The following is a 21,656-nucleotide window of genomic DNA, read 5'->3' as shown; positions in this document are numbered from 1 at the left end:
ACACAGCAGCCCCAATTCTGACTCTGATGACAGCCCAGAGGTTCAAACGGGTCTACAATGCTTTATTCAACTCAAGTTGTCCGATCGGTCCGACCCTCGAGGGTCTGAAGACATTAGTTCATAATAATCTCTGACGGCTTCAGGAACACGAATCATTAGCAAGTGGGAGATATGACCTTTGTTCGCTTCCCATATCTCAGGAAAAACTACCGCAGGGTCAAAGGTTTCAGTGCCATTAGTGACTTAGCATTCATAATAACACTTTATTATGTTCCTTTTTTGCAATAACACATTTATACTATTATAATATGAGTTATCATTGGTATTATGTTGATTTCATAACTACTTGATATTTCAGTCATAATCTTTTTTTTTTTTTTAATTTGGCAGTGAATACATAGTGAAAATGTGTGCAGTTAGTAAGTAGTATTCACAATTAAATGTTTTATTTCAACAATATTCATCAATATGAAACTGTGAATAACATCACGCAATAATTAACTAACAATACTAACAATATGAGAATAATCTCTATTATATTTACATATGTAACAATGAATACTCTACAATAATAACAAAATGAAAATATAACTAATATCAATTATATTTACATGTTAAATAATGAGTATTTATCAACAATATTAACAATATGAAAATATGATGAATCACTATTATATTTAAATGTAGAAACAATGAATGATATCAACAATATTAACTACAATAACAACAACAACTAACAAAGATTATTACGTTATTATTTTTCCTTTTTTTTAAATCACTTTAATGACCTTCTATGAAACTTTTCATTTTTTTATACTTTTGTTCGAGCTCACGCTGACACACCTGAAAGTGACGAGCCCTCAAGGATTTCTTTTGCTCCCCCTCCTCCTCCTCCGTCTCCTCTCCTCAACCACTTCTACCTCCCCTTCCTCTTCCATCTCTCCCTCCAGCGATGAAGCAGAGTCCGGATTCTTAGGTAGTGGACTTTGCCGTGCTACTCCTCCTCACTACTGGTGTCCTTTTCGTCCCTACGCCGCCGCCTCACTGATGACCCGGATGGTCGTGGCTTCTTGGACGGTTGAGTGTGGATGTGAATCGGGATGAAGTGGGTCAGAGTGTTTTTATTCTGGGGAATCATCATCGTACGAGGCGTTCTATTGACCCTGATAGACTCCTCTTTCTCTGTAAAGTAAGTTAAAAAAAATTTCAGTGAGCACCACATTCAGCAGGAGCATTTGAAGGGTCTCAATTTACCAATTTACCAACAGAATAAAAACCTGGAATTACACTGATTCTCTGATAAGAGGTTTGAGAAGTGGTGTGTTCTTGTGTCTTTCACCATTACGTTGTAATGAAGTAGAAGCTCCTTCATACCCACATAGTTGCTAAACTGAAGACTGGTTTTCTCAAGGTTGCAACTTACAATTTGCTTTAATTCTGTTTTTAAGGGGAGTAACTCCATCTAAAGCTGAAGAGCACAGATAAAGATAGAGAGGGTGGTGCAATTTAGCTTCAAAAAGTGTTACGTTGGTTTAAGTTGATAGTTTTCTCTTTAACTGACACAAATATAGTTTTTCGTGTGTAGTTTTGTGTGTCAAACTACATATTAGCATATTAGGTTGCAAATAAATGTCTTAAAAATTAACAGTTACACAGCAGCTACTTTTAGGAAATTACTGTAAAATCCTACAATCCTGATATACACACAAAACTACACAATGTCAATTAAAGAATCGTCAAGTCTTTATTTATTAAGATATTAAGAGATTCTTATCAACTAAACCAACTTAACACTTATTTTTCTCTTTTTTCTTATAATTTGTACCAAATATTCTAAAAAAATAGTGGTTAAATAACTGCAAATTACTCAAAAAAACCCTCCAGGAAATTTTTATAAAATTGGGGGAAATGATAAAAATTGAGAGCTGCTTTAAAACTGGGGAATAAAACAGTGTAAACATGCGTTGCAATCATCCATCACGGTGCAAAGACTGACTTCCTGCTTCACATTTGACCTTGTGTGTAATTATCATGAGGAGAAAATCACCTGACGTCTGTGTTTAAATCCTGTTTGAAAAGCCAGATTCATAACAGCGTTTGTGTAACTTCGGTGATGTAACGTTTCCACCTTCAGAAACGGGGGGGGGGGGGTCGAACGCGCCTGACGGGTGAAGGTCCGTCGGTGTCAGGTAATCCCGCTCACAGATGAGGCCGTCAGACGCCCGCCTGCCTATTTTCTGCTCGCTGCTTGTCGTGATTGCCTCTGAAAGATCAATCAGCGCTTCGCGGCTCCTCTCTGCTTTCTCCTACCGCCGACACGCATCACATAAATAAACTCAAATTACTGGTTGCATGGCCTGTTTTTTTTTTTTTTGACATGTCTTATTCCCCCCCCTCCTCCCCACCCCGCCCCGCGAGACCTCCGGAGAAGATGGTCAGTTTTTCATAATCGCTCCATTTGACTCACACCATTTTCTACCAATACAAAAGGCTGTGATTGTGCTCCTCCAAACACCGCCGTCCATTTTCAAGACAAATACGAGTGTTTTCTTCATATTTCTGAGGTAATGGAGAGGCGACACAAAGCATTAGCTGCTGCTCACAGTCTGTATACAGACACATATTAAAGCTCCAGCCTTTTCTTTTTACCTCTTTCACACATCCACTTTATCCCAAACCACTCACATATTACACATATCAGAAACCTATTTCAAACATTTAACTGCTGTGGACTGTTGTGCTTTGTGCTATTAGTTCAGTCAGCAGCCCTGAAAGTGGAAAAATAAAGCTTTCAAACCGGAGGAAGTCAACACTTGTACACATACAGTACAAACACAGTGTGCTTTCACAGCTGGCTTCATCCACATTTTGGTAAAAATGATCACAAAACTGTAACTTGTGACACAAACGTATTTTTTTTTAGAATCCAAACCTTCTATTTTTCTGATTTCATCACACTTATAATTTGTGCCCTCAAATTATTTGCGGGCGCCGCCTTCACCGAGGAGTGTCGAGGATCAACAGCCAGAAAAACCTCAAACAATCAAAATCAAACTGTGTTTAATCAAAGACGTCCACAGTGACTGACGGAGGGGAGACGACAGTGATGGAAGATCTTCTGCTCAAGTAAAAGTACCAATATTTTAAAAAAAAATATGATATAAAAGCTTGAGTAGAAGTAGGTAATATATTATTAGCAAAATATACTTTTGTTACTCAGGAAGTAGCAAAAGTAAAAACACTGTTAAGACAGAAAAATGTCCCCTGTGAGTGTTACACTATTATATATTATATAGCTTTGTATTTTGTATGGTGTGTTCTTTGTGTTTTTGTTTGTTTTATTTGTACTGTTTGTTGTTGTGCTGTTGTATGTTGTATGATTGTAACGGGCTACAGATGCAAATTAGCTTCATGCTAACTCTGGTGGCAGTGACATCATTTATGCTTAATACTGCACACTGTCCTGTTCAATAAATCAAATCAATTATACTGTACGCATTATTGATGCATTAATTACTGCTGTAGTTGGTATTATTTTATATACTGTTGGGAAGTTTAATTGTAAAAAGTCGTGTCAAGTCAAGTCAAATTTATTTATATAGCACATTTCATACGACAGGCGTAAACTCAATGTGCTTAAAAACAAGTAAAGATCATACATAACAAATATATTACATTAACATTACATATATAAAACAAATAAGATAAAACATAAGATGTTACATAAATAAAAACATAAAAACATATAAGACAGTATAATTTTTTTTTAAAAAAGAAGGTTTCACCCATTAACCTAACTAAAAGCTTGTGAAAAAAGGTTTGTTTCTGTTGTAACAGACGTGAGTTCATGTGGTAGAGAATCCAGTAGGACCATAATGGCTGAAGGCACCATGAGCTGATGTAGTATTTATTCTAGGTATAGTGAGGAGACCTTTACTTGATGATCTCTATCTGGCGTGTATTCGGCGAGCATGTCAACAACGTAGGTGGGAGCTAGGCCGTTCATGGCTTTAAAAACCATAAGAAATATTTCAACTTTTCTTGCATCTGCATATCTTGCATATGCTTGTGCATCTTATTTTGTATGTAAAATCTGTAGCGAGTAACTTAAAAAAAGAAAAAAACTCCATGGCGGAGTTTTAATGAGGAAATTAATTAAGTTTTTTCTTGCTTTTGAAAAAAAAAGTGGACATCTGTTCAAGTCCAAGTGCTGAATGAGAATTTTGGGAACTGATTTTCTAGAAAGGAAGCAGCATTTAAAGCTTTAAACTCGTCTGCATGTTGTCTTCCAACAGAAATCATACAGAGACTATAAAAGGTTCTAATGCTCAGGTTCGACCCACCGAGAAGAAAAGATTTAAACACATCACAGGTCTGGAGGGCTGTTTGTTTGTTACCTTTAGTTTAAATTTTCACTAACTCAATGACTCAGTCACGTCAGATCATTTTAAAGCGCTTCTTATTCTCTAACAGACACATATACAAAACAGAACAGTAAACACAAAAATAGGCAAAGAAAAACTTACATTTGTACATATTTGTTCCTGTTTGGTTCCTTATTAACTAAACTAATTCTGACCTTTTCATAATAAAATCCTTTCAGTAGAGACCAGGATCATGTCAAGAATAGAAACTCTTTTATTTTGGGTAACATTCTTCTTAAGATGTTTGTATTTTTATTTTTTCTTTATTAGACCTGCTCTTACTTGAATTTATTTTTTAAAAAACCCATTTATTTTTATAAAAATTTTGATTTTAATTGACCTTTACTTTGACATTTCTCCATCATCCAGTTTTAAATGATGTTCAACTTGTTCTGTCTTTGATTCCTCATCGTTTTTAACATTAACATTGTTATTCTGCTGCCATGATACCACATCATAAATACATAATGACTTATTTATTGTGTATATATATATATGTGTGAAAATATTGTTAAAACAACTTCAATTCTCTGTCAGTCTGTTAAACCTTCAAACTAAAATAAAAACCACTTGCATTATGTAAGTCTCATCTTATTTATTTATGTATTTATTTATTCTCCACATAACAATTCCTGGGGATATGTGGAGGAGTATATCTGATGTCAAATATCTGTATCTGTTGTATGGAGCGAGCTAAATAATGTATCTGCAGAGTTTTCAGGTACACATTTATAAATTATTTCTTCACTTGTTTCCCCATGTTCTTCTCTTTTCCTTCTTATTTCATCTTTTTTACGTGTTCCTACGTCTGTCTATGAGTCATTTCTGTGTATTTTAACGCAGCTTTTATAATAAATATTAGCACAATACCACCAAAATAAGACGACGGCTTTGAAATACGAATGTAACGTGATGCAAAACGAGGCCTGCGTCTTAATTTTTCAAGCCTCGTTTTCAATTTTGTCCTCCTGCGTTCAAACATGACACACAGACGTTAACACAATAGAAGCTGATTTTTAAGTGAATGTGTTGAATTTTAAAATGCCGCCGACGCGAGCGACGAGAGGCATCCTGTTCAATCACTTAATAGACTCCGTCGGCCTCTTCGTCTTCATCTGCCTCAGTTATTCCGTCTTCTCTGACTTCTCACTCTCCTCTTTAACCTACATAAGAAAATTAAAATCCTATAATTATCTTCAATTAACAGAAAGAGGGACATGCAGTGATTAAGGAAATCAAGTTCAGGGACTATTTTCATTATCTGAGCCCCCCCCTCCCCCTCCTCTCCCTCCTCTCCCCCCTACATCCCCCCCTCTCCTCCCTTCCTCCTTTCTTTAACATTCACCTTTAAGCTCAGTGCACTGATTTTAATTAACTTTTTTCTTCTTTTCTTTCTGAGCTGTATGGAGAGTTTCCGTCCGGCGGCATGCCGACGTCGGACCGCCGCCGGACACGTTGGCCGTACAGGAGATGATTCGCTGCAGCTGCTGCTGCTGCAGATTTAAATGAGACGTTTTGTTCAGAAAATAGAAGGATGTACTCGTAACTTGATTTGTAGAGACACAGGAAATGATTCTTAAAGTTTTCGTACTGGAGGAGGCAGATTTTTTAAATTGTACTTTTTTTTAATTGTTATTTTCCCACAACGAAGCTCCTCATTATGCAGCCGAATCAAATTCCAGAGCTTCTCTTCTGCACGTCATACATGTGTTCATGTAATGTAACCGGACTGAGTCACTTCAACATTAAACTTGTGATGGAAATCTCACTATTTAACATTTCGCCTTCAACAAAACTCTGAATTAAATGCTGTCAGATTAATGTAAAGGCAGCAAAAGTATAATAAACGGTCTTGTAAAAGAAATTAGAATTATCTATCTTATGTTGAAAAATAAAGTCAGTTTAATTAACCATATGTGAGGGATCAATGGATATCAGTTAGATGTTTTATATTTGTTAACGAGGGCATTCCCTACTGTTAAATCAGAGACCCCCCCAATTTATTTTCTTTTGTAATTTAGTTGAGTTTAACAGGTTAATTTTCAGAATTTAATTAATCTAATGGGTTAAATTTAAACTGCAGGAAATGTAGATAATCCTAAAAGTCTTTCCAGGATACAGTGTTTGTGAGTTTGTATTTCATTCAGTATTGTTTGTGGATGCGCTGTCTGGCTCCCGCCATCAGGTTACGATGTTGAGTCGGAAAAAAGTGAGTTGTGAAGGAGAAGAAGAAAACTGTTGTTGTCCTTTGTAGCCGAGAGAAGACGAAAATCATTTTTAGCAGTAGAGAAAGTGTGCTGCCGGACTGGGAGAGTTAGCATATACTGCTTTGTTTCCGTTGTTAAAAGCAAAAATAAAGACGTTGCTAGTTGCACGTTGGCTGCAACACATAAATACAGTCAATTTTAAATTGTTGTAGAGAGATGAGATTATTTTCAGGTCAGATCTGTCTTTAGAAATGTGTTTAAGTTATATGTTTAATGTTAGGTGACTTCTGTATCATTTAAACTCTGATTCATTCAGGTTAAGACGTCATGATTTTAAGTAAAACAAGTGTTTCTCCCTTTGTGAAGAAAGCCAGACTGTTTGTGAGTCGTACGACGGGTCTGAACTCAGACATTTTATTCATATCTAGAATAAATTTATGAATAATACATTTTCTTAAAGGACAAGTCTGGCTATTTTCTATATTGTTCTTATTATCAACAAATCTCATGCAGAGCCAAATCAACAACGAACTGATCTACAGCATTTTGTTAGCTTGTAGCGCTACATATCACAACTAGCTAACGAAGAACTGAGCCGCCGTGTTCCTGTTCACGCTCAGTGGTGCCTGCCATACAACATGTTATTAGTCTTTCAGCTGTTTCTAAACAAATTAACGTGACCAACAGACTCTTCATAATAAAGGAACACGTCACCCAGTGCAGCGGTGTGGCTCACTGATGTTTCTTTACTGGTTTTTGAAGGTCTACAGCACAGATGAACCAGATATACTGGATACACACAAAATACTTTGTAAGTAGGATGAGTTTGTAGTTGGTTTGGCTCCAAACATGACATTTATTGACAATAAGAAACTCTTGCTTTTTCATGAGCTCAGTTTTCTGAACAAACTTCATCTGAAGAACGAGAGAATGATCCAGAAAAAGCTGGTAATGAATTCAGTTTTTTTATCAAAAGTAAAATAAATGTTTCACATCTGTGGATGTTGATTTTTTAGAGTTTACTGAAATGAAATGAAATGAGTCCGTTTTTCAGTGTTTTACATGCAAACTTTCTTCAGTTATTAGAGATAATTAGCAGGCAGTTTGTTGTTTTTCAGGCTTCTTTGTGCGACACACTGTGCTTTCAGTGTCAAAGGGACTGAATGTAGGATTTTAATTTCAGAGCAGAGAAACCGAGCAGTTGTTGTTGTTTTTCCTGTAGAAACTAACAGCAGTGGAGGCTTATTTCCCTTTTTCTTTTTTTTTTTTTATTTGATTTGATGAACAGCAGAAACTAAAGCGGAAGGAGCTGCTGTCAATAATCTGACTGATCGTACAGTGTGAGGAAGCTTCGAGCGCTTATTTGTCTCTCAGCCAAGAAATTCACAGTCAGAACCGGTTTTCTGCCAAGTGTGCGCACATACAAAAGGATTAATCTGGAAGACATGCTCACCATGGAATAATACACGAGCGAAAAACAACAGCTGGCAAACAATTATGCATCTGTCTGCACCGACATAAAGTTTCTAAAAAAACAGAACATTTTGAGAATGGCGGTTTTCACCTCAGCATGCACTTTTTTTTTTTGTATCCTTTGAGGACTTTTGTAGAAATTACAGGATTTTATGGAGGGAAAAACAGAAGACGACCTTCAAATGTAGAAACAGATGGATGATTCTGAATGCAACGCAAATGGACTGTTTATATGTAAACATCAGTATACCAAAGAGATCTACTCAGAAGATGCAGTATGTGCTTAAGATTTAAGTTACAACAACAAATTTGAAGTCCTTTTGCAGTCCCACGCAGGTTGTTTTCAGTTATTCTGCTCCAGATTTCAGCCGTCCACTGAAAATATCGCAAAACATCTAAAGCAGAGGTATTCAACTAAAATTTAAAGAGATCCAGTTAGAGAAAATTTCTTGAAGCAAAGGTCTGGAAGATCATAATGTCTAACTATTTAGTGTGATTTATATTTAAATAGCCTAGTAGTTGTATCAACATCTGCATGTAATCAATACCTGACTGTCCAATCAAATGAATTCAGTACAATTCAAAAACTTTTTGACAATATTTATTGTTAACATAGAACTGGACATATATGTATGACTGCTGATATGTTTAATGGAATAATAGTAATCTCATCTACCGTCTGTCTTGGCTGTAGGTCCGGGTCTAGCTTCTGGGTCCAGACCCAGCCCGCGGTCCACCAGTTAGTGACCTCCGATCTAAAGGATTTTATACAGATGTTCATGTTTCCCAGAGGTTAAACCTTAATGACTCTGGTGATCCTCTGACTATTTGGGGTACCTTTGGTTCTGGAAGTAACAAACACATTGATTTCTCACTTCTATGACATGAAAGTCTCCTGGTTAAATCCTCAGTACAAAAGATTAACAAATGTGGGGGAAAAAACAAAGTTCAGGCACTCATCGGTGGAGCAGGAATGGAAAAAGTTTTATATGATCAAGACAGTCCTCAAGCGCATCACTACCTCTTTTTCACAAGATTAACAACTGTGTTAGAAAATATCTGGTTCATTGATTAAAAAAAAGAGGAAGACTGTGTACATAAAAACTGTCAGGTAGAAGTAATTTCAGGTGCATTTCAGCAAAATTTGGTCACTTTGCCCACTAACACTCACACATATGTGACTGATGAACGCAGCATTTTGCTGGTTTATGTTGCGTTGCAGCAAAAGTTGTACCAGGTTCATCTTTTTTGCAGGACAACCTTACATTGTTTTGCCAGATCTCTCTGCATCAACACACTGCCAACATTCAGATGAATGAGAGGGCTGTGATTTATCACACAAAGCTGATGTCGGTCTGAGCACCACCGTAGTTCTGTTTTAATTTGTCTCTCTGCTTTTTAGTGCAAGGTCATGTAGGTTGAAAGCTAAATCAGTGTAATACCTCTTCATAAGATAAAACATTACTATTAAAAAGTTCTTAAAGGTCGAGTCAGTGATTCTGAAGAAAGATTGTTGATATTTGAACTAAACACCAACACACCTTTCCCTTCATGCTCCTTCAGAAGCTCCGCCCCCCCTCCCCCCAATGTCATGGACATGCATTGCCATGGCAACAACCAAAAGAGAAATATGGTGGAATTCATGAGTAAAGCATCAGCTGTAGAGTCACTTCTGTTCCTGTCCATCCACACTCTCCGCCTCTCTGCAGCCTCCTCACTTCACACCGGACGTCTGTCAGACAAACCGCCTTCACCAGGCCGACTGACTGACAGCAGACACTCACTGAACCAAAAATAGTTTGCATGTCGGCTCCACGGGAAGAAATCCACAGTGTTTGTATTTATTGATTCATTGATAAGAGTTAATAAGTTCAAAACACAGATACAGCGGGATGTTTGTGTGATTTAAACAGCTGCCTGCTCAGATTATGATTCACTAAACGCAACAGAAAAGGACTAAAATAATGCGGTGGGTTTCTATGAGACTGTCTCAGGTTCAGTGTGGATTAATACAGTTAATAAAATGGAAGTGTATCTGCTCTGTGAGGAAACACTTTCTCTCTCTCCCCAGTTCACCTGCACTCGTCCACCATTCAACAGGTGCTGGAGACGCAGATTCATCTCCGACAGCTGCTCTGATGACCAGAACAAACGCCCCCCTGCTGATTGGCTGGATTAGTGTCATGTATGAACGCTGGATGTTTTTCAGCTCACACACAGAACGGACATCTGGCGGGCTGTGAGGAGATATTCACTGAATTTGACAAACAGTGTATTGAACAGTCTTTCTCCAGAATCACAGACTCCACCTTTAATTTTAACCTTGAATATTGATGAATTAAAATTACTTCCTGGCACATTTAGAAATAAACTCAAACATAATAGCAACATGTTTTATGAGTGTACTTAACTTCAGGTAGTTAACATGCAAATCAAATAGTTCATATATCTATATTTACGCTGAGAAATAACCTTTCACATACTGATGACAGATGATGAGTTTACAGCCGTATGGTAGAAATATACTTGAATATAAATAAATAAATAAAATTGAAATATATAATTTCTGATAGATTATATACTGATAGAAAAACATTAAAAAGGTAGCAAGGCCTTCTGGGAAGTAACCTGGAGGACGCTGAGCTGAAGAATCAGCAGCTCTGATCCTCAGTGTGTGTGCGTGTGTGTGTGTGTGTGTGTGTGTGCGGTTGGGCATCAGGGGATGGATCGCCAGGGGCGACGCCTGTAGGGCTGAAGTGGAGGGAAGACAGAAGCAGTTTCTACTAATCACAAACACACAAACACACACACACACTGTTTCATGTTCTCTGTACAAGTTCACACGTTACATCACCACCACATATCTCACAGTACACACACACACACACACACACTCCTCCATTGTCCACTGCTTCATATGAAAACACTGTTCACATGTTCCTGCTGTCCAGTGAAAACCGTGTAAATCTGAAGACTTTTTAGTTTGCAGATGAAGAGCAAGATTCAGGTAATTATCCTTCATGTCTTTCTGCTACTTCTGCTAATAAAACTCTTTCTGTTTACAAAATGTTTCCACCTTGTTTTCTAAAAGTTTGGAGTCTTCATTGATTTACCAAAACAACAGATGAACAGTTAATTTATTCTTCTTCCTCGTTCTACAAAACAATACATGAATGTTATCTAATGCGTACCTGCTGGACAGGTGGCAAAGATGGAAGAGATGGAAGAAAAACTCCCATACAAAAAAAACCCAGCATCAGCTGCTCGTGTTACTGGTGTAGTCGTGGTAACGGCTCACAATGGGTTTGTGTTTTATTATGTGTTTATGATATCAGAACAGAAGCTGTCAAAACATGTTAATAGACTCATTCGGTTAGTTACACTATTATACTGCACAGTCCCAGTCTGACGTGGAAAAAGCTGATTATTATCATTATATTGTGGATCAAATATATATTACATGTAACACAAGCTTGAATTCATGTTAATAAATTAGTGAAGAAAGTAAATAATGTTAATAACTTATAGTTTGTTCCTGCAGTTGGATGTTTGAGCTTCTCTGTGCAGAGTTTGTTTTCATATTCATCTGCTGAAAGTTTCTCTGAGCTCGTTGAAAATCAGATTTCAAGGCCTGTGAGCAGGATTTGTGACATCACAGCGAGTTCAGACGCCCGTTCTGGTTCATATTCAACTTACACAAGTGTGATGTAGGAAACTTGAAGCCTCCAGGTAGTGAGGATGGATTTTACAGTGAAGTGAGAGAGGATCTTCTGTCCAGCAGTTAAACTAAAGGCCTAAACGCACTGGAAGCGTCATGACGCGCGTTAAACTGCCTCGACGTGTCTACACCGACCTTGTTTCGATTTTTGAGGACCCAGCGACCAAAACTGTTTTCTCTGCAGCCGAAAAAGAGAGAGATAGAGAGAGAGAGACAGCATGGCGGTGGTCGATCAAGGAGAGCGAGCGGTAGTGAGAACAAAACCTGATTATTTCACGTTTTAAAGCACAAATAAATAAGCATCAAACAGTCAACAGATGATTTACTGTGGACACAGACGCTCTCGGTTTCAGTTTCATTTCCCTCCTCTGTGTTTCTCCTTTTCATACATTCATTACATCCAACTAGCGGTTAATACGAGGACAAAATGACAAATTTGTGTTGGTTCTGTGATGTTGGAATTTCAAATCTGACGCTTGCAGGGCGCCATAGGAGCGTCAGTTGATGCACCTCATCTGACTTAGTTATTGCTTCATTTACACATTTAGGCCTTAAGAAATGAGAAATATTTGCATATTTATAGATTCTGGAAGTTGCAATGAGGGAGAAAGACACACATTAGAGTGTTGTTATGTGTCTTAATATGTGTCTGGAGGGAATCGTTAATAACCTGCATCATCAGACTGATCAATTCAACATCAGAGCTCTTTAAATGTTTCTCTCGTGGACGTATTAAGAGAACCGGATACGTAGTTTAAAATTTCCCTGCAGCCCAGAGAGTAATTTTCCCCACAGACCACTATTACAAAAGAGACGTCTGTAAAACTGTTGACAGGACATGTTGATCTGCCAATAAAGTAAATTATTACTCTTTGTATTGTGAATTTTTAATCCTTGAAGGCTTTTTATTTGTAAAACTTTCCGCAGGGTGTTTTTCAGGTATTACACCTGTGACATATATGAGACGTCACGTTAAAACAACAGTTTGACATAAACTCACAATCAGGCACCAGCGATTCACATGTAATAACATTTGCATAGTATTCTATTATTATTATTATTATTATTTAGATTCATTCTTGACCTTGGAAACAAGAATTGAAGAAAACTATATTTCTTTATTTTTTATATTAAAATATTTGCATTTGCACTTATTTAATTTGATTTTTATCATGGTTCATTGTAGGTGACCTTTCTTTTTTCCCATATTGACTTTATATATTTTTTTGTGTTTTCTATTATTATTATTATTATTATTATTATTATTATTATTATTTGAATTGAGGAAAACTATTTTTTTGTATTTTTTTTATTTTGTATATATAAATATTTGTACTTGTTTTATTTATTTTTATTCATGGTTTGTTGTAGGTGACCTTTCTTTGTTTTCTTCTTATTGTATTTTTTTATGTGCATATTGAGTTTTTCTTGTGTTTCGGATGAAGTCGGCCTGCAGGTTCGTCCGTGTGCAGACGTCATGCAGCTCCGACAGTTTGACTTCACTGTTTAATCTGGTTAATCCTCTGCTCCGCTCTCTCTCTCTCTCTCTCTCTCTCTCTCTCTCTCTCTCTCTCCTCACAGCGTTTTTCCATCTTATCTTCCTGCTTCATGATGTTTGTTTGGAGATCTCCAGTTTTTTTTTTTTGTTTTTTTTTCTCCTGTGTGTTTCAGATGACAGTGAAACACATGTGAGCGCCGTTTGGACTCCACTCCAACAAAATCCTCTTTACTGCTGCTATCAGGAAGGTAAATCTGATCCAGTCATCTTCCATTTGTAAAAAGGCGGCTGTTTGGTTTTTATTCATGCAGGTTTGTTTTCCATCTAACTGACGGGGGAGAGAGAGAGAAAAAAAAAAAAAAAATGGAAATCTCTGGCAAAATGGCCAAAGCTGATAAATCCAGATAATCTCTTCAGTCCACAGATCTTCAACAGCAGCTGGAGTCTGCTGCACACTCTAAAAAATACAGCGCTCATAATTAAACATTAAAGTGTCGTCGTTTCTTTCATAGTACGGATTATTCAACATAACTAATGTCATTTACAGTCAACAGTGGAAGCTGTTGTAGCTATTTCACTTAATTAATAATAATAATATTAACTTTTGTACATAAAATTGTGTCACAGGGAAAAAAAAACATTTGGTCTGACTGTTACATGTGAATAATTAAATAAAAATAAATTACTTTTCACAGTTTTGTAACAAAAGCTCAAATGCTTTTGAGTGTTGTGATTTAAATCATAACAAGGTGCAATGTCACATGTAAAAAAAAATAGTTTTGGTATAATTAGGACATTTATTACATTTATTATATTTATCACACTGCAAATGTGTCTGTTTTTCCTTTTGACTTACACACACACACACACACACACACACACACACACATATATATTAGTTATCTGTCTAATACTGTTTATGGTTTGCTTTCACTTTTCAGAACTTGTACATTTATATCATCCAGACATGAAACAATTTTATATTTTTATATGTAAAGTAGGAATCTTCACAGCTGTAATTTTAATCTGATGTTGTGATGGAGAAAAAAAACAAAAAAAAACAGAGCTTTATTGACAGGATCCGTTCCAAACAAAACCTGCAGAAGTGGAACTCTCTTTCCCGCTGGCATCATATTCTCAGAGTATTTCTGGAGGTGAGCGGAATTGAAAATGGCCATAAGTGTCTCTTCCGAATGGTAGCTGATGGTGACGTTAGCGAGCCTTCACGAGCGCTGGTGGAGAGACGACATTGGACAAGAGTGAGATATTTCTGAGGCGAGTGCAAGAACGTAAATGTGTGACTGTACAGGGACCAGGGACCACTTCCTCTAAAGGGTCTCTGTGCAGTTGTTTTGGTCCACATGTGAGTCACATCTGCCTGAATAGATCGTACAAAGGATGAAAACCAACCAGAGTCTCATTCAACTGGATTTAAACAATGAAGGCTTGAAAACACCCTAAATTTGAGGATGTACTTGCTCTTTAAAAGGTGATATTCTGCACATTTCCAGCTCTATATTTATATTCTGGGGCTCTACTGGAATATATTTGCATGATTTCCAGTTAAAAACTCCTTATTTATCTTCTACTGGTCCTTTATGCAGCCCCTCAGTTCAGCCTCTGTCTGAAACAGGCCTCCTGTCTCTTTAAGGCCCCGCCCTCCTGATGAGCCCACTCTGTTCTGATTGGTCCTCCTTCCTCCTCACTTCTTTTTCTCCTTCTTTACTCCAAATGGAAACTTCTCAAATCCATCCGTACATGTTGGAGCTGAATCATCGTCTGAAATATGAAAGCGAACGACGTGAACGACCTCAGAAACAAAGATCACAGAACGGACGCACGTTTATGGACATGTGACCGGCTGACGTCATCTCGCTGGGAAATTAAAAACACATTTTTACATAAAGTACGTTCACCTCAAGTTTAACATCCAACATCATAACAAGATATAAATGACAGAAAATCACAAATCTCCTTTTAGGGACTAATCTAAATCAGTGCTCAATGTAAGGTAACCATAGCAACTAATACATTTGTTAATTTACTGGAGCCAGAACCGTGGGTTAAAGTGGCTACATACACACTTTAAAACATTAAGATAATAATAAAGCAAGAAAAAAACACATATTTCTGCTCAGACTTTGCTCTGATTTTTGCAGCTTTCCTTGTGAATTATTAGAAGGACACAGTCTATGATTAAACATCTTTTTTTTTTAAGGTCACAAGCCAAAAAACATTGGAAACACCTGCTATAAAGGACATGATATCATCCTCCACAGTTTGCAGAACTCACTGAACTATGAAAATATTGAGGTTTTATCTCCAGGCTCAATTCCCACATGAGTTTTACCCAAATTAGATCAGTTTCTATGTGGTTTTTTTTGTGTGTTTACACGCTGTTTAATGCACGCCACATCACAGCTAAAACTGTGACCTTCATCACATTGACCAGGAAGTGTAAACGCAGCATTAAACTACAAGACTGCTCTGTTTTTTTTTTTTTTTGCAGTGTATGTACAATGATCACACTGACTTCTCAGATGCTTTTTTTTTTTTTATATAAATGGAAATATGCTCCTGCAGTTCTAATCACACATCGCATCAGTCCTTATCCCTTTGTCGTCTCTTTTGTAGCAGTGTTGTGCAAAGCTAACATGCGACGGGGCATAATTACAGATTCCAGTATGTTAATAAAGGAGCGAGTGCTGATTTAGCTAAGAGGCTCAGTGTGTACCGTTTAAAGCCGAGTTTCCCCTCATCTGAATATTCATCAGAGTCACACTCAGCTGAAGATGAAACGGCCTCATTGTTCATCATCATCAGCAGCAGCAGCATCAGCGGCAGCGGCGGCGGCGACGGCGTCCCGGCTCGTTCATGTTATGCACATATTAATGATGAGGACAATTCACTTCAAGTGATCCCTAATCTGTTGACAAGAAGTCTCTGCAGGCCCTTCAGTCGGTTTGATGCAGATGACGATGTTTTATCTGTAAATCCCCCTGGAGACGAGAGACGAGAGGAAAAACTGCAAAAAAAAAAAAAAATCTACAAGTCGTTCAGACAAACAATCGACTCCTGAAAATCTGATAAAACAATTATTCAACTGTTTGCAGTACAAATCAACATCTCTCAGGACTCTTGACATCTTACAGTACGTGTTAATAATGCATTGATGTAACATGCATTGAGATTAAAGGACCATTCCTGTGTTTTTGCATGTTTTAAGTAGTTTATAACCACATTGGCTCCCATATAAAACCCTGATTATAAGCCGTCAAACTACTGGAAGCAGATGGAAAGTTTCTCTCTGGTTGTTATAATTTTTCTGACTCCTCATCTTCTAACTAACCATGAACTCTTGGATGGTCGACATGATTCGGTTCCCGGTTTTCCTTTGTGGTGGCGAAACACGTGGTTGATGAGTTTACAGTGTGTTGTTGCATAGAGAGCAGGAGTCACAGCGGCTGTTAGTGAAACTTCTCTCATGTTTTCTTCACTTTAAACAATCTCAGAGACTTGTAGGAGGAAACACTGAGCTGACCGATCACAGTTTCTGTGTGTGTCTATGTAGCCGTGATGTGGCGTGAAGTTTCTGAGGAGACGCAGCCCTTTAACCTATAAATCCTGATTACTTTTAGCTCTGGATTCTTAAAATAACAAGCAGATTCAGACCAACATGACTCTTACACGTACACTGCTGTTGACAGCTATTAAAGCAGATCAAACTACAACAAACTTGTAAAAACAGTAAAGACGAGGGGGACGAGGGAGACGTACCGGTAAATAAACAAGAGAAGAAGAAAGGTTTGGTGCGGTGTGAGGGCATCGAAGAACATCAACATCAAACCAGAACCTGATGTGAACCCGTCCATCCAGGATCTCTTCAGTGTAAACTGTGCTGCATATTAACGTATTAGTACAAGCAGCTGGTTGCCTCTATGTTTTTTTTTTTTTTTTTAGTACATGAGATAATTGGCATCTTTCTCACGGGGTCGTTTCCCACCAGAACTCCAGCGGTTACAGAGCAGCCGTTCAGTCTGTTTGATTAGTCAGTCGTAAGGTTTCTGCCTGACTCTCAGAGACTGAAAATAAACTGGTGCCAGTTAGTGGAAACAGTCTTTTTTAGTGTGGTGTGTTCAGTCTTTAGGTTCGTCTCCAGCTCAACACAGAGCATCAGACATTAAACGCAACCAGAAGAAATGCACTAAAAACATAAAAGTGTAAGTTTTGTATAATTAAAGCTACAAATCTTGAAGTTTTCTCGCATCATTTTGTCAGTTAATGCCCTAAAGTCTCGTCTGCTGGTTAGAAGTTATTTTATATTTGTGCCAAATACATTTCATTTTGTCTTGGAAGTGACATTTTCTGCCTTAAAAATGAATTTCCCAAGTGCAGATTTTTTATTTCATTGTATTCAACATGCTGCTGATTGACACCACGACATCACAAAAAGGTCACAAATGAAGAAATTAGAGTTTTCACACTTGAGACAAGAGGAGGTTTTGTCTCCAGTTTTGTGACATTTTGTGATTCTGTCGTTTTTTCCAAGAAAATCAATGAGAAATGATTGATGACTGCACTTCATTAGTAGATTATTTGCATCTTTTGTGAGCGCGCAGACACAAATGACTTCCGTCTTGACCTTATATCTTGGTGTCGCTGCCAATCTAATAACATTAAAAACAGTCTCACTTCTGTCAATAAATGGAAATTAATGGAAGATATAAAACCTGAAAATGAGTCTGCTTGTATCTGAGATATCACACAGAATGATTTGAGATAAACAGTGACATTAAACTCATTTACGATCTTATTTTAACACCTCTTATTAATTTGTTTTGACTTCGCTCTAACCGAAGCGCACGCGGAAGGAAGAAGCTCGCCGGTGTCAGAACGGAGGCAGAAGTGCAAACTATGATCCAGATCCCAACGTTTCCACAACTATTTTTATCGCTCGCTAATTAGTGAGGGCTTTAATTTCTGCTCTGTCCTCCAGACGGACCACAGGGGGTTTAACACTCCACAACCTGACGCCCCCCCTTCCCTTCCCCTTCCCTCCACCTCCGCCATCATGCTGCTGCTGCTGCAGCTGCCGTCACCGTGACAACTTCTGAAAGATGAAGGAAATATAAAGTGTCTTAAATGAACAGAGACTCACAAACACACTGAAATACCAGAGGTACCTCAGCTTTTTCATTCTTTAGATCCTTATTGGCTGCTGTCACACATAAATGGTTCTTTATTTGTGAGGACACTGAAAGAAGTATTGAGAGTTTAGTACAAGTGTCATCACAGTCAGCTCATTGTAAAGAATGATGACTCTTTCTATGTCCCTGCTCTTAAGATCAACAGTCAATTTGGTCCCCACAAAGATGTAAAGAATACCAGAAGTGCTCTCTCTCTCTCTCTCTCACACACACACACACACACACACACGCTGGGTGTGGCGTCCACTGCAGTTTTTTTTTTTTTTTTTTTTCTCGTTTGGTGAAATGAGTCGGCGGTTTCAGCCGAATTCCTCACAGAGAACTCATCCAATAACTGTTGGAGGGGGAAAGACGAGAAATTAGTTTTCTGCTCTCTGCTGATATGAAACAATATGAACTGCACTGTTTGCTGTGTGTGTGTGTGTGTGTGTGTGTGTGTGTGTGTGTGTGTGTGTGTCTCGCCCTGACTCCGGGCTCCTCGTCTCTCATCTCTCTTGCTCCTCAGAAAAGATTTCAAAGCTCCAGAAATCTGACAAGTTTCAGTGAGACTCAGAACTTTCAGCAGCCTATAAACGGACAATTTTACTTTCTGTCGCACCTTCAGACAAAACGCCGGTTCAGTTTTCTGTCTGTAACTCAAACTGGAGAAATTACAGAACATTAAAACGATGCTGTCGGCTCAGCGAGGCTGCACTCAGGCACAGAGATGCTTTGAGCTTAATGTAGACGTCAGCGTGTGCTAACGTGCTAACAGAGATCATATTCATCACGTCTTCCATCGTTTGCTGGGACTAAACACAGAGTGCAGCTGAGGCTGATGGGAACGTCAGCAGTTTTGCAGGTATTTGCTCTTAAACCGAAGTGTTTGTACCTGATGGTGGCGCTAAAGGAAAAGTCTCCACAGTTAATGTTAATTCATCCTGTGGGAGACATGACTGTTTGGATAAAAATTCATGGCAATACATCTAACAGCTGTTGGGACATTTCAGTCTGAACCTTAGTGGTGATCAACATTTCCATCCCTCAGAGCACTGGTTCCAGTTTCAATCCAATCCTCAAATGTGTTGACATGTCTCAGCTTTTAATTCAATTCTGTGAGGAAAACGACACATTTTAAGGCATATTTTAATTGAAATCTGTATAAACTCTTAGAGGCGCGCTGTGTTCAGAGGTTTCCTCTCTGTGTGGACGATGTCGAAGCAGAAAACATGACGACTATTACTAATTTTTGGAGATAAAATATTTGCTGCCTCTTAATTAAAATTAATCTGCAGAGACTGTCTAAAGTCACAGTTTTATTAACATCCAATGATAGATATTAGAGTTCTTTTCTCTGAGTATAAAACAGTGAAGCACGTTGATTTATTGTACATTAACATTAAAAACAGTTAGTTTATTGTGGATAAAGTCGGTATGCTGCATGGATTTGGGAGACATTTCTTTTCTTTCTCTGCTCTCTGTGACCTTTAACCTCTTTAATGTTGTTTGATGTATCAGTTTGTCTTTCAGCTCCTAGTATGACCTTTGACCTCCAGGCTGTGTGCTTGTTTTTTTTTTTTTTTTATCTCTGGCGTTGTTTCTTTTAAATCATTTCAAAGTGAATTATCTAACTCTTTACAGCACACACACTTAATCCTGCTTTGTTTGGTGTGTGTGTGTGTGTGTGTGTGTGTGTGTGTGTGTGTGTGTGTGTCTTACCTGCGGGCTGAACAGCAGCGCTCTGAAACTCTGCAGCTGTTATTATTATTTTACAGATTGTTTTAACCCTTCCTGCACATGTGAATATTTAAATGTTTTAAGTTTCTGACATAAACTAAAACCTGATCTGATCTCATTTCATCATATTATCCGTCTGTCGGTAGTTTAAGTGGAGTTTTGGTTCCAGTCCGTCACGTTCCGCCCCTCTTCTCCCCCGGTCCCGCTCACCTGTGATATATTCTTTATTTTGAAATTACGGCGAGCAGCAGAAGCTTTCCAGGTGGTTTCTTATAATATTCTGCAGTGTAGTAATGAGCTGATCTGTTGTGGCAGGAAGGTTTGGAGCCGATTCAAGACTGCATCTCAAATACAGCTTTACTATTTGTATTCAACGTTTGTTTTTAAGTTAAGAGAAGGAAATTAAGAGGATGCTGTATCTTTGACGTATGTAAAGTCAAACTATGGGACGGTCTTAGTGATGAGTTTCAAAAAAGCCTTAAAATGTAAAATAAAGGATTTAAAATGATTACAATTCAGAGTAAATTTTCTTTTTTTCTTTCTTTCATACTGCTGATATTCTGGTTTATCGTATGGATTGTATAGGATCAGCAACAATAAGCCTTGTGGGCTTCAGTTTGTTCCTCTTTCAGTCATTGATTGTGTGAAATTGATCGGTTTAAACATGTGTGATGATGTTTTTGTCAGTTGCATACCCACACAATGTTTTTTTCCTTATTATGTATGACAGAAATAAACTTTTCATTCATTCCTTCATACCAAGAAGCACTTTAAAATGAACTAATTAGTAATAATTTTATGATATATTGTGTTATTTTGACATGTTTTATTCACCAAACATTTACAGGTATCTTGTCTTCCAGGTGGTGTCTGATGGGGTGTCTGGTACAAAGTCTTTTAATTGCAGGTTTGTACACGGGGGGGGGGCAGGAAGTCAGAGAAGGCAACAGGACCGAAAGGGGCTCGGCAGAGTCAAACAGATCCGGGGTCAAAAAACACTAGAAACTATAACAAAGAAGATAATGCTGGAACGCTTGCGACAAAGACGAACTGGCCCAGGGAGCAGGGGTCACACAGACTAAATACACCAGGGGGGAGTGAGGGTAACGAGACACAGGTGGAGGACATGAGGGGGTGATGACGAGGACAGGAGCGGGAAACACACCAGGGCAGGAAGTTAGATAACAAAATAAAACAGGAAATGCAGAACTACATGAGAGAGAAAAAAACAAAACGTAACCTGAAGACAAGATGATTCATGACATTTGGTAAATGAAAGCTGGTTTACTGGAGGAGACGCAGCTGTGTCAGCTGTCATCTACTTCTGTTTAACACCCAGTTCTGTATTTCAGTGTATCCCAGTGTATTTCAGTGTATTCCAGTGTATTTCAGTGTATTTCAGTGTATTCCGGT

At 38.0% G+C, this 21,656-nt stretch overlaps 1 long non-coding RNA gene across 1 annotated transcript; it reads right to left on the bottom strand.

The window, feature by feature from the left end:
* Positions 1-787: 787 nt before the first annotated feature.
* Positions 788-9,629, bottom strand: LOC122989872. The gene is made up of 2 exons (XR_006405194.1): positions 8,781-9,629; positions 788-1,182 (listed from the first exon to the last, which is right to left on the bottom strand). It is a non-coding gene; the product is annotated as an uncharacterized LOC122989872 (long non-coding RNA).
* Positions 9,630-21,656: the final 12,027 nt, after the last annotated feature.

The sequence above is a fragment of the Thunnus albacares genome, chromosome 10 (genome assembly GCF_914725855.1).
Source record: "Thunnus albacares chromosome 10, fThuAlb1.1, whole genome shotgun sequence".
NCBI lineage: Eukaryota > Metazoa > Chordata > Actinopteri > Scombriformes > Scombridae > Thunnus > Thunnus albacares.
Note: the sequence above shows the minus strand (reverse complement) of the source record. Positions and strands in the feature narration are given on the sequence as shown.